This window comes from Copadichromis virginalis, linkage group LG15 (genome assembly GCF_057382275.1).
Source record: "Copadichromis virginalis isolate Kocher_CV1m ecotype Utaka linkage group LG15, C_Virginalis_male_GT1.1, whole genome shotgun sequence".
Classification (NCBI taxonomy): domain Eukaryota; kingdom Metazoa; phylum Chordata; class Actinopteri; order Cichliformes; family Cichlidae; genus Copadichromis; species Copadichromis virginalis.
This window is the reverse complement of record NC_140632.1, coordinates 5,095,721-5,110,415: the sequence shown is the minus strand read 5'-3', so window position 1 is coordinate 5,110,415 and position 14,695 is coordinate 5,095,721. Positions and strand designations below refer to the sequence as shown.

The 14,695-nt window shown below is 40.2% G+C and overlaps 1 long non-coding RNA gene across 1 annotated transcript; it reads right to left on the bottom strand.

The window, feature by feature from the left end:
• Positions 1-1,664: 1,664 nt before the first annotated feature.
• Positions 1,665-5,990, bottom strand: LOC146691601 (uncharacterized). Its single transcript, XR_014915077.1, has 2 exons — positions 2,087-5,990; positions 1,665-2,012 (listed from the first exon to the last, which is right to left on the bottom strand). It is a non-coding gene; the product is annotated as an uncharacterized LOC146691601 (long non-coding RNA).
• Between the last annotated feature and the right edge of the window lie 8,705 nt (positions 5,991-14,695).

The window sequence follows — 14,695 nt, the reverse complement described above, 5'->3', positions numbered from 1 at the left end:
AGCCTGTGTGGCAAAAGAAAAAGGAATTGCATTTGCTGAGATACAGTCACAAAAACATCAGCTATTGTATCACAGTGAATAAGCTTTTTTTTGTACATTTTCTTTTTAAATCAATATGCATTTGGAAAAAAAAGACAGATTTTGGTACAGATAGCTGCATGAGAAGGTCTGAAAATTGCCTGTTATCAACAGGAGTCATTATACTAGCTCATTCATTCCCAGATTGACCTGGTGGTGGTAGCGATTTGCTACCATGCTTTGTGGCTGTTAGTCAATTTAACCAAATTTTAAAGAGACATTTTCCGTTATGTGGGACTCGCTGTACTGTTTTGGCATATGTCCTGCAACTCTCTTTTACTGGTGCAAGCAGCAGATGAAGCAAAGAAAGATGCAACAATACAGTATTTTTTATGTGTGTATTATTAAACTAAATTAAGTGAGAGAAGTTCCGCTGGCCATTGTCATATTTTTGTAATCAAAGACAGCCGAACCAAATTCTGATAGAGTCACAAATTTAGGGTGGCTATGATTCCCTGACATACCATGGGAACAAATCAGGGACTCAGCAGGTACTCAGTCGAGTAGTCTACATGCAAACTAGATGCCCAAGTTTATAAAATCTGTGTCACTTGGCTTGCAATGTCAAAATGATCTTGGTCCTCTGAGCCTCACGATTTCCTTTAGATGCCGTGCTTCTCCTCCTGCTTGCAGTTACGTATGTAAAGTAGATATACAACAGTCACCGGAAGACACGGAATGACTATTGATTTTTCGAGATCATAAGGATGGAAGTTTATCAGCAATAGACACTGCTGCAAAGAGTGAGCTGTCTCGTTGTCTGGTTCAGGGGGTTAGAAAAATGTGACCCTCACTGATTAAATTACCAGTCACTGATGAAACAACATTTGGAAGTCAGGATGATATAAGTCTGAGCTGTTAGACACAACAGCGTTCCCATCTACAGCCAGATAACATGTTGCACAGCTAAAGAAATCTGGCATCTTGACAGAGTACGCATGTCCATGTCTATGGTGTGTCTTAACGGAATTAAAGAAAACTTTCACCTACATGTTAAAAGGACCAACACACAAGCTGATGGAAGTCTTCTACTTCTACTCTCTGTATTAGGTCACTCTTGTTTTTCTTACCTTACCTTTAAGTTAAGGTATTTTAACTTAATTGTAGTGTAGGCCGAGATCATCAAGCTTTCCTTAACGTTACCACTGTATTTACAAATTTACCATTTGTAAATACAGTGCAGTGAAAAAGTATTTGCCCTCTTCTTGATTTCGTGGTTGTTGTTTTTTCCTTTCTTTCTTTGTGGGGGGTGTTTTTATATTATAAAACACATTATTATATTAGACAAAGATAATCAGAATGAATAAAAATGTGGTTTTTGAAAAAACATTTTATTTATAGAGGAAATAGCAACTTGAAAAAGTAACCTGCCCCATTTTTAAAATCATAAATTAACCGTGATTAACCTTTTTTTTTTTCTTTTTCTTTTTTTATCTGAGTTCAGTTTCACCAGTCACGCCCAGGCCTGATTTAAACCTGTTGAATCAAGAAATCACTTCAGTCGGACCTGCCTGACAAAATGAAGTCGGTTAATGTCATGCGCCGTGGTGCGCGGGCACGAAAGGATCCAGGCGCAGACTCCGAGCTAACAAAAAGACACTTTAATAAAACAACGAAAGGCGACCCGGGGAAAGTAGAGAGCAAAACAGAAACTAAAAATCCGGGGAAACAATGACACGAGGAAGCCGGGATCGGGACGGCGGGGGGTTGCAATAGAAAGGGGAGATGATTACTAGGGAGCCAGGAAGCGGGGAGAACATATCAGGACTGAGTTAGAGTAGGGGCTTACGATAGAACGGGACCGTGGGAGCTCGGGAGGGAAGTGTGGCAGTCCGTGGGGGCAGGAAGTCCGTGGAATGGCGAGTGGGCCAGGTGAGCACCGCGAGATCCAGTTGAGCCGGAGGACAGGCAGGTAGCAGACGCCGAGTAGAAACCTGGACAGAAGTAGGCAGGTTAAACAAAGTTCCAAGCAGAAGAGAATGCACACTTTTCGTGGAAGTCTGGTTACCACTGTGGGGATGACTACGGACTGGCGTGGAGCATCCGTCAGCGCCGGATTAAGTGGATCTCCGTGTAATCACCGGGATGGAGAGCAGGTGTGCTGGTGATGGCCCAGCCCGGGGGTGTGGCTACCCGAGCATCACGCATTCCACAGACACAGGACCACGGACCATGACAGGTTAAAAGATCTCAAAAAGCAACACATCATGTCACAATCTGAAGAATAGCTGAGAAGTCATTGAAATCTGCCAGTCTTGAAAGGGTTACAAAGGTATCTCTGAGGTTTCAGGACTTCTAAGGCTTTGGGACTGTGTGGTTCTCCCAGCAAACCACAGAGAGAGCCATTATACACAAATCCTCCACAGAAAGGTTGGAACAATGACTCATCCAAGAGGCTGCAGAAGAACCAAGAAGAACAACATCTAAAGAACTGCAGGCCTCACATGTCACAGTTAAGGTGAGTGTTCATGCAATAAGAAAAAGACTGAGCAAAAATGTCTTCCATGGGAGAGTTCAGAGGAAAACCATTTGTGACTAAAGAGAACACACAAGGCACATCTCACATTTGCCAAAAACATTTTGATCATTCCCAAGACCTTTGGAAAAATAGTTTGTAAACAGACAAGAGATAGTGATCAAACCCCGACAGCAATCCATCTCTGAATGGCTCAAAAAGAAAAAAGAACAAAAACCCAAAATGAAGGTTTTGGAGTGACCTAGTCAACGTCTGATTGAGATGCTTTGGCATGACCTTAAACAGGCTGTTCATGTCTGAAAACCCTCCAGTACTGCTATATTAAAACAATTCTGCAGAGCGCTTTCGGCCAAAATTCCTCCACTGTGATATAAAAGACTCATTGCGGTTATCTCAAACACTTTATCAGAGTTCTTGCTTTCAAGGGTGGCACAGGGAACAATTACTTTTACACACAGGATAGGTTTGGATAGCTTTATGTCTTAAAACCTGAAATCATTATTTAAAAACTAGATTTTGTATTTACACAGGTTATCTCTGGACAGTATTAACATTTGTTTGATGACCTAAATCATGTTAGTGTGACAAGTCAGGAAGGGAGGAAATCATTTTTATAGCACTGTAGATGTAGTGTAAATAAAGAAATTCCACACATATACATGTAGGTATTGATTGTATATGAGAAAATACGATATAAACTGGCTATAGTCAGATAATAATCATGTATCTTTCACTGCCTGCTGTGCCCAAGAAAAAAGAAATAACTGTGTATATCAAATATGTCGATCTAAGAACAGCATCTAGGGGGGACTACGGATGGGTGAGTTGGGTGACTTTAGCACACATCGTTATCCCTCCAGAATTCATACCTCCCCCTTCATCACTCGGCGTTATCACTGCGATGATCACGAGAGCAGGAAGAAGAAGAGAGGCAAGAGGGAGCATCGGGGATGCAGGGTGGGAGGAAGAGGAAGGTTCTCAGAAGTCAGATAAGAGAGCCCAGACGAACCCTCTGCTCATCCCACTTGTTTTTAATATCAGGAGGGAATATATCATATGCTGTGTTGTCTTGGCTACGGCAGCGATGGTCTTTGAGTTAGCAGCATCTCATACGAGGCAACTGTGTTCATTTGCAAGCTGGGAGGAGTTGAAGGGGAAAAGAGGAGGAGTGAGTGCTCATCTGACGCCATTGTTTCAACACTGACTAGTGTTTGTTTTTATGGGAGTGCAGGGTCCATGTGCAGAATCTGCAGACATATGTTGTGTCAGTGAGCGGCCGGGTAGCAAAGGAGAGGTAGAAAGAGAATTGTATGGATGTTATGAAATAAAACCAAGAGAATGTGCTTTGATATTCATGTCTCTGTGGGTCTGGTGGTGATATAACGCATGTTCTGAATTTTTTATACCAGATGAAACGCAGTATGTAGGCTACATACCACAGTATTGAAGCAGCATTACTTTGAAAACAGTAATGCTAGGTCTGTACTTGGGGAAAAAAATGAGACTGCTTGACATGAGCTTGTTTCCATGGCAAAATCTCCTCTTTTTTTTTTTTTTTTGTTCCTTGATGCTGTCCTTTCTCACATTTCGATGTTACATAAACCAACATTCTTTGTTTGGCTTTTATTTAGCTTTTCTGCACGGTCCTTTAGATTGAGAGGCATTTAAAGGCAGTTGAGGTTATTGATTTAGAGCCGTAACTGGCAGCAAATAGTGATGGCGGTGTTGCGTGGGTAGAAATTATGAAAAAAGACTAAAACAGTAACTTTAAAAGCAAGGACAGAGTCATTGTTACTCCACACTGGAAAGTTTGACCTACAGAATTGTTGAAATGAAACATCATTTGAATGGCAAATAAATAAACTATAGATTTTATATTATAGTTGATAGAAATATATTCTAACAGTGATGCTTGCAGGTCTGTGATTGGATGCAAACCTCCAGCTCATGCCAAAGTTATGTTTAGATGTCAGAAGTTCTACACACCCATCCTTACTTTCTACCTTAGAAAACAGGGGCACATTGCTTATTCCTAACAATGAATGCTGGCATTCAAGCTAAACTATAATGAGTCTCAGTTTCTGGAGAAATGCTGTTATTAAACTAACTTTTTAGCTGTTTGGGAAAAGCCTTTTTGAATGTTTTCATAAAACTACTGAGTGATATAAGGTATTTGCCATAATAGCAAAGACCCTAACCCCTAATGACCAGTTGTTTTTATAATATAAAATAAGTTTTTCAGGAGCTGGAGCTTAGGAGCAGGCGACTGCGAAACAGTTAAGTCTCTTTTCAGGAACGCTGCCAGACTGGAGAAAACGAGTAATGAATTCTTTCCATCAGTTTGCAGGTAACGGTGACGACGAGCAACAGGTGAGTTTTATTCACAAACAGGAACGTCTGGAGGTTAGAAGATCCTTTAGTTGTTTCCCAGGTGAGAAAAGCAATGTCAAAAGCTGACAGGAAGGTACAAGGAAGGTACAAGGAGCAAACTTTAACGACCACCACGACTGGTCACAGCGATCTTGTGGAGAATGGAGTGTCAAGCCGTTCCTTGTATACAGCGAGGTGCCTCCTGTGACTGAAGCCTGCCCTTCTCACCACCTGACGAGAGAAAGAAGAAGGACGAGTGGGAGAGAGTGAAAAGGAAAGAAAAGGAGAAGAACCAGGCCTTCTTTTTATGAGTTTGGTATGTTAAACTCACTGCCCTCCACAGAGCCAAGATCCAAAAGGTGATTTTTAGGCATCGTTTAATCACGCCAGAATTTTATCTTACCACCCTAAAAATAATTATTATTTTTAACCATAATTATTGTTATTGGAGCCATAATGAGACTTCGGTTCAGACACTCTGGATACTCTTAAGCTTAATGTTTTCAGGGTTAATGTTGTGACCTGGCATATTTTAATCCAAACCTTGATTTTCTACAAAACTACACAACAAGTGAAAACAAATTGAAAATAACTGCAACATAAAGAATAAACCAGCTGTTGTCTCTGTGTTTAGAGAGTTATGATTGTTTGTTAACTTTTTATTCTAAGACCTCCCTTCGTAACCCCATGATTAATGTTACAACACTATGAACTAGGGGTAATTCCCAATGGCAAAGTCTCCAGAAATATGTGAATAAAGAGAAAAGATGCCCGTGAAAGATCGCAACGCACTTGATGATTGTGAAACAGCTTTAAGTCCTCATGGACTCACTAAGTGGACCCATGAGCAGAGAGACCGGAGTTGGGCGAGTGTGTTACCGTAGACTAATAGGTGTTTTTCCCAATGGCTGCATAATTCCAGTCTGAAAGTCTGGAGCAATAAGTCAGAACTGTTACCTTCCCTCCACATCTCTTCAGGTTTAAGTGTGTTGACTTTCTGTCCAGAAAAAGTTACAGTATGACTTACTTAAAAGGTAATACAAGCGTGTAACACTAAAGATTAAATTGTATTAATAATTCAGGTGGACTATTTTAAACAAGCAACCAACATTTAGCTTCAAAGAATATTATGAGATTAGAATTTGAATATAAAACATCATAAATAATTTTTAAAAGGCTTACCCAGCCTAAAAACTGCACTTGTAGGCTGTAATATATTATATATGCATGTACATGTAGTCTCAGTGGTTGTGATATTTCTTGATATTCAAAATAACTATACAGAGAAACGTATGGTACATTGTTTTTTAAAAGTTGCATGCTCATAACAAAAGTGTCCATTCACTAGATAGATAGATAGATAGATAGATAGATATCACTAACTGAACATTTTCTCTAAGATAAAAAAATGTCCATTAGCATCTATAGACTGTAAATAAAAGATAGACATGGCCACTGTGTTGTCACCCTTTTGGTACGTGAGGTCCAGGCTTCCAGTCTGTCCCTGCCATCTCGCTGCTACACAAATCACGCAAATCTATGTATCTGCATATCATTTCACATCATATCAAGTTCAAGTTCAAATTTTATTCGCCACATGCAGTGGCAGGTTGCCCTGCAGTGGAATGAACCCGCCCCCCGACCTTACACACACAACACAGACATCACATGGGGATACAAGTCAGAGAACGGTTGCATTACAGAAAAAAACACTGAAATGTACACTACAATGGGAAAGTACAAGAGGAAAAAAAGAGACCTCTACTCATGCTGGGCTATAGGAGGACAGCATGAGAACAGGAAACAAAAAAACTCCTCTGCACAGAAAGCACATAAATGTCCACAGCACAACATTATAGAGCACGTGACCAGCAACAGGGTTGGGTAGGGGGTGAGGAGTAATCCCAGGCAACACAGCAGCCATCCTGCCACTGTGCCGTCTCTCCAGCGCGGGCCCAGACCCGCCTCGTGTTCCCAGGAGGCAACAAGCATTGAAGGCATTGGAAGGGGAGGGGGGGATGTGTGAGTGCTTATCAGTGTAAGTGTATGTGTGTGCGTGTCCATAGTTCAGCTGAGACAGTGTCCTTCGCCCTATCAGGCTAAGTTATCAGGGAGTTTTTGTTCGGCTCCAGCCTTGAGCCCACAGCTGGCACCGAGGGGATATCCGCATTATGATGTTGATGTTGTTGATGTTGATTTTTCTTTTATGCGAGCAGCTCATGAGAATTTCAAAACTGTTCTTTAACACTCCAACACTGGTCTCTCAATCTCCCGTTGGAGAGCCGCGAGCTTCTTTTTGATGGTATCAAACTTGCGCTCCGTGGTCTTGTCATTCTTGTGTTCAGAGAGCCGAATCGACTCACGACTGCAGTGAGCTGTTCCGCGATGTAATCCAACTTTCGCTCAGAGGTCTTATTCTGAGTATTCACGGCAGCCGTAAGCTTCTCCAAGGTCTTAACCATGCTGCACTCAGTGAGCCCATTCTAAGAAGTCGCGCCTCGTCCCATCGTTTCAATCCCAGCGGGCAGCCTCGGGGGGGGGTTGAACAGCCGGTTCCACTTTCTTAATTCTCCGATAAGCCAGGGCCAAGCCAGCTCCGATCAGCAAGAACCCTGTTATCATGGTTCCGAATAGGTAGATAAAAAAACCTCTCATAGTCTATGCAACCACATTTCTGTTTTCAACGCTTCAAGCAATTACCCAGCTGGTTTCACTTGTCAGTGCGGAAAGCTAAGTTCATCTTTTGTAAACAGGCAACACACACAACAATACCCTGAAGAACGAATTAGGTTGTTTCTGAAGGTAACATTGTGTTTCTACTTGATAGCAAGGTTTGCCAAAAGAAAAGGAAAAATCAGCCTATTTAATTTTTTATTTTGTTAAGGTAGATTTTTCTATTATTGCTGTAAATACTATAGAGAAAAATACTATTGTCATCATCGTCCCCATTAATGAAAAAATGGTCTTGTATAGAGGGCAAATCTCTATACAGCCAAGTTCTGACTGCCTGTATTAAAGCCCTCACAGAAAAGTGGAGGCTTTTAAAGCAGCGGGCACGCGGCCACGGTGAGTCAATAGTATGATATGAATGTAATATCTTATGTGTTTACATACATTTGGCCATAGAGTGTATTTATAAAGGTAGTGGACCTTGTATTGTAACTTTTGTCAGCGTTGCTGGGTTCAAAACAAACTGCTGTAGTCAACAAGTATTGAGAGTTTGCAGCGTGTGCCCTACAAGACACCCTATCTGCGCGATATAGCGCCTTTAGCCCTCTGTCATGACACAATCTTCTCTTGCTTGTAAATTCAGAAATTGGATTTATCACTTTGTGAGTGTGGAGCAGATGTAGTGAAAAGCCTAAAGGCGGCATTGGCATCCAAAGCTTTGTGTCTATCACAGCTCTAAGTGTTTTTATACCAGTGGTATTTTGCATGAGGAGAAGAGAGAGGTTTTTTGTTGTTGTTAAGGTTTATTGAATTTTTTAAGGCTGAATGCAGATTTATTAATATTACTCTGCCTCATTATTTGCATAAGTTACTGGGTGTACTGCAAGAAAAAAACATTTATATATATATATATATATATATATTATTGGTCTGATGACTGTGGCTGTTTTTCCCAGCTTCTCTCGATTTTGCCGTCCTGCTGTTCTGTTGTTTCAGTTCTGTTGTGTCACCTCACTTCATGCTTTCTATTATTTATTGCCTAATCCATTTTCATTGTTCCTCCTTCTTTCATTTTATTTTGACAACGTGTTGGGCTGCAACTCTGCACTTTTTTGGGGGGAATATTTATGCTTGTATTTATCACTGTCTTATATGGTCCCTCAGAGTGGTGTTGTTTTTTTCCCATTACTGCGTGAACGTTATTCTTTATCCCCTCCCATTCCCACTCAAGAGAAAAATCTCTCTCCTCCAAGGTTATGCTTGTAAATAAGAGTTTCTTTTTCATCGACCTACATGCATAAACAAATTGAGTTTTTGTGAGTCTCCATGCTGCCAAAGGAATCTTTCAGTTGTCCTTGGGATTCAAAGCTGGCAAAGACAAGAACCATATCATCCTTGGTTAAAAAATAAATTAATAAACAATAATAATATGACTGAAAAATAAAAATGTGCAGGAATAAATTATCATACATATTTTTTATGAATAAAGCTCAAATGGTGGTGCTAAACACTGAAGTCAAGGGGTCCTTTGTGTTACTGTACCGGTTAAAACCCCGGAGAGGTGTTCCAGTAGAAGAGAGCCATATGTTTCCAGTGGCACTTTGAATTCACAGATGACGATGAAAATCCCAGGAGACTAAGAGCTTGTTTGCTTGTGTGTATTTTTTTGAGGGAAAGAGAGTCGGATATTGAGGGAAACTGCTCGGGAGTGTGTGGCAGAGGTTCACCACAGCTGCAGCGGTTACCCAAGTCGGCACAGAGCAGGGTCACCAAAAGCAGAACAGAGCGTAAGCCAATGTGCCACAGCTGAGGCCATCTGCACGGTGAACTGGCCTTCTCTCTGGGAACAAGAGAGTGTGCTCTCGAACCACATATGGGATGTCACATATCTGTGTCAATCATTCATGACTGCATTTTGTGTCTTGGATTAGGAACACAAGTGGGCGCTAAGGGTCTCTTGACTTGGGTCTATAGTTTTCTAATTTTAGACAAACCCTTAAAAAGGTAAAATCCAATCCTTTGGTAATTCATCTCTGTCTCAAGTCCATTTTGAATGCACTTAACCTCTAAATATAGGTCACCTTGGAGAGCTGGATGCCAAATGGCTGCAGCGCATGCCGTAATACCCTCTGATTCCATGTCAGTGAAGGACCTGTGGTGCCTTTCACACCCCCTCTGCCTCTGACCTTACATTTCAGTATCTGAAACAATAAATCAAAACATATTTCAGTATCAGTATTTTTTTTGTAAAAAGATATGTACTAAAGTAGCTGGAAACCCAAGTCTGCTGCAAAACATGCTTAAGCAAGAGTAAATCTAAAAACTAAAGGGGTCTATTTTCAGTTACTGTTTGGTAAACTAGTCTGTAGTTGTGGCAGTGTAGCCTTTATGAATTGATAGACTGTGTAGTGTCAACAACGCAGTCGTGGGACTGCTTGCAAAAACTGGCTTTATTTTCTGTAAGATGTAGCAGCAAAATCAGTGAACACACACAGCAGTGGGCCACTCTTCCATCCTAGTGCGGAGTCCATGCAACTCTCGTTCACAATTTATAACAACATAAAAGTATAAAAACAATGATGAGGTTTCCCTCGACTGCCACTTCAAAATCAAATGTAACAGCGGGATAAAACTGAGATGAGTATGAAGCCAGGTATGCTTAAAAATAAACCGAACTGATAACCACTTATAATATTTAAATCCCCACTACGAGAGATAAATTATCAATTACAAAACACGTATTCTTACAAAAGTGCATTTTCCATCCCTGTTTACCAAGTGAAAACACATTCATGTGTGGTATAACTGATAAAAAGGCAGCTTAAATTACTCTTTTTCTTGTTCAAAGTAATCAAAACCATGATTTGGACCTTTAACCTTATGAATGAATACGTAGCAAAGCAAAATATAATATATTAAAACATATAATTCAGCACAGGGAAAAGAGCTATAGAGGAATGGGCCTTACTAGTGTGGAGTCCATGCAACATGCTCGCTAGTGGTGTCCCACTGATTATTGCTCCACTAAAACAGTGACATATAGGACCTTAGTATTACAGAAATTCAATTTAACCTCCTAGGACCTGGCGTCCACATATGTCGACATCACATTTTGGGTTGTCTAGACCAAAATACTAAATTTTGCTCTACAGGGGCCTGATATACTGCCACTGTGGATGTGTGGATCTCATTTCTGTCAGAAACAAAAAACAGGTAAAAAAAAAAAGAAAAAAAAAAGAAATCTGGCAATTCTTTGTTTTTACATTCATCAGGTCCCAATATGCCCAAATATCAAAGAGAAGTTAAAAATGCATGCCATTGGAAGAGTTCAGGTCTTAGGAGGTTAATGAAAAAATAAATAAATAAATGCAATGCAGTTTTGAGAAAGTTTACTGCAACTCACTCAATGCGTTACATCTCAGCTACAGCAGTAAGGTGGTTAAATAAAGAAAAAAGATACCCGTGTCCATTGGTAATAAAAGAATATGTCTGCAAGCGTAACAGTGGTGCATATGATGTATATTTTTTCAATAGCTGGAGCTGTATTGTGCTTCACTACATATTATTTTCATTCTATCCTTGTGCTTAAAATATACTCATCTTTGAGAACAAAGCTGAATAGGGGGTGGGGGTTATGTAATATATGTTCTTAATGTGAACTGATTCACCTATTCACATGGGTCACGTGGCTTTATGCTTAATTTCGTGCTTAGGAAAAAGCCAGGCTCTAGTTTAGACTTTCAGGTGAAGATCAGGCCTGAATTTCTATGCATTGCACACTTCTTCCCTGGCTACTTTATATGTTAGCCAGTCTTCGCACTCCATGATTGCAAATGAGTGAAGTCTAACATAACCCAGCTATGATCTAGCGTGAGACATGTTGTGCTGGAGGATTCGAGTGTGAGAAGAAGAGAAATCGCCTCCGGAGAGTAAGCATCCCACTAAATTTCCTGTGCAAGCAAGAAAGAGAGCACGGGAAAGAAAGAGGGCATGAAATATAGGGAGACAAAAAGAGGATAATTTGCTCTGACATTTTAGAGTTAATACAACGTGTGTCAGAACAGTTCTGCATCGTTGTGACTTTACAGGAGGTGACCTCCACTACTATTCATGGACTAAATCTACTTCCACAAGTACAGTTTGCAGAGTCAGGGACATCTGCAGCAATACTGTACTTTACAGTATGTTGAGGTTTGTGTGTTTTTTAATCATATAAAAGCTGGTCTGACCCTGCCTGTCGCTGTGAATGTGAAAAAACGACTCATTACACAGTTAGACATCAGCAGATCTCCACTTTCTTCCTGCTGCCTACATGCATTTCCTGCTTTGCATACTTGACGCAGCTTGTGTTTGAAAGCTCAAGTATGTGTGACGTATATATCAAAGTATAACTCCATGCATCCAGGCATAACCTTGCCCTACCTATATGTACTCCTTTAATTGAAGCCTGTTACATTACATCATAAAACACTTCCTGCATTAGCTTCTCATCCTGACGAGGCAAATGATCTCTTTATCCCATCTGCTGGCTGACATGCATGCAGAAGCTTCCCAAGTCCATCAGTCTAACTGCCTAAAGTCATTATCTGCATGATCAAGGGCTAGACGGAATAAAGGCCACATGCAATTCTCACTTGAAAGTGTAAAATGGCAGAAGGGCCCACTGTGGTGGGTGCAATGAAGGAATGTCAAGGTTAGGTCAAGGTTAGGGCTGCGGGCTAGCATGTTTAAGTGCCGGTTGGAACTTCCATTTAGCCTCATTTGGCCTTTGCCCATATGAGAAAAATACATTAATTCAGCAGCAAATTCACTATAACCTTGGTGAATTTCATATCTTCCTGCTAATTTCCCACTAAAATACTGACATTTTATATCTCTAAGTGCACAGACTGGAAAAATCAGGAGAACTAAGCCTTTAAGTCTTGGTTCATTTCAAGGTAATTTGAAGTCCAACTAACAGAGGTTTGAAATGTTCTAAAAATATGCTATTTATCAAAAAGAACATTAGAGCGACCTTAGTTTTCCTGTGTGCTCCACATGTGTATCATATTCATGTGTTGCAATTAGGAACATTCTTCTTGGTGGTGCATTGAAGGACGCTCCTTTAATCCAAGGTTGGGAAGCTTTTAAAACCACCGTCATTAGAAAAGGAAATTAGAAAAGCAAAGGCAGATATTCTTTATTTAAGCAGGAAAATATTTTTCTTTAGACTAAAAATCTCATCTGCAAATGTTCCCTGTCCAAAACAAGCATTTCAATCAGCAGTGGTTACATAGATAAGCAAAAAGGCTAAGTCTAAATACAAATAGACGTAGCAACATAGGATTTGGCAATTAAATCTGTTACTGTTCAAATCATTTAATTTTGGTACCTGGAGAGTTTGCCTATTGCCTATTATTGCCTATTATTGCTTTTATTCTGTCTTTTTGTAAATCTGTTTAGGACAATTTATCTTAAATTCATAGTGACAAGGCCGACTGTGTGGCAGAGGAGGACTCAAAAGCAGCTTTATTGCTGAGAACATACAAAATAACGTAATATAAGCCAGGAGAAAATACTCCAATTAACAGTATTTTATGGGAGAAAGAGGAGCTGGGACACACAGTTTGACGGAGAACACAGCAAAGGGGAAGGAAAGACAATGGGTGCATTTCAAAAGTACCTCCTATGTCCTAGTCCTATTCCTTGACCTTGATGAAAACATCATCGGTGTGTGAAAAGTGGGTAGGAGGATTGCTAAAAACTTAGGAAAAGAAAAGAGCTGCACACTGAGAATTGGAACCGCAATTATTACGGCCGCCACACAGATATTTCTGGGTCATGTCTTTCAGATGGGAACCTTCCTATCCTTCCTAAACAAAATAGACTATTGGAACACACCCTATGTATACACACTCAGGATGATGGCGGAACAAGTGGGAACAAGGCTGACACTAATGACAAGACAGATGAAACTGAGCTAGACATGACACACAAGAGACCAAAGACCACCAAACTAAAACAGGAAGTATTGAATGACCCTCTCAGGACATGCAAACTTGATGGAGAGAGAGAATATAAACATAGAGATGAGAGGAACACAATGGGAAATAGAAAAGGGGATTAACAAGTTGTCAACTAAAACAGAGAACCAAAGGCATGAAATACAACAAAAGGAACTCATTTAAAATATTGAAATAAACCGATAACCACTAAGAAGTAACAGAGAGATAAATACCAAACCAAGCCAAGTAATCAACCCCCAAAGTCAAAACCTGACAGATACTGAGGCGCCTATATACGTCTTGATCTATGCAATGTTTTTGAACTTTCACCAACACATGAATGGGAAAGAAAATGCAGAACCTCTGTTCAGTGCATAGTTTCAGCTGAGGCTCACATTCATCTCTAGTAGTTTCCCTGCTGAGCTGTGACAGAAGGATGCTCTGTAGAAGTCATGTTCAGGTTTGGAAAACATGATTAGGATAAGATTATGATGTTTTGATTGATGCACAGACTTTCAGCTTCAATTATTCAATGGGTTTAACAGCTGTTACAATTACAATCATTCTTTAAATCTGTTTTCATTATGAAACTGTCCAATTAGTTTTGCAGAATTTGGATGAATCTGAGCAGATAGTGTGGCCCTGTACACGTCACAATTCATCCTGCTCATGAGCAACGAGCCATTTCTCTCTCTCTCTCTCTCTCCATACTTTCCTCCTCCAATCATTCTAGTCAGGGTTGATCCAAAGATTTGTTTTTCAGATCTGTGGTGGCTCTTTTAGATGTTTTCTGACTAAATCTGATCTGGCATTCTTGTTCTTTGAGTGTAACCAGTGGCTTGCACCTTGTTGTAAAGGCTTGGTAGCTGTATTTACAGTCATGAACAAGTCTCACAGTGGTACACCGATCTTCTCAAGAGTGCTCTTGACTTTGAACAGATGTTGTGAAATTGTTTTTCTTAACAGCTGAAATAATTCAGAATTTCAGATCATCCAATTTAGATGTTTTCTTTGGTTTTTAAGAACATAATATATATAAGTTTTTGCCGTCTCTCTGATAGGATTTCTTTTAGGTTTTTCAACCTTAGTCACTTGCATCCACATCTCTTTGAACATC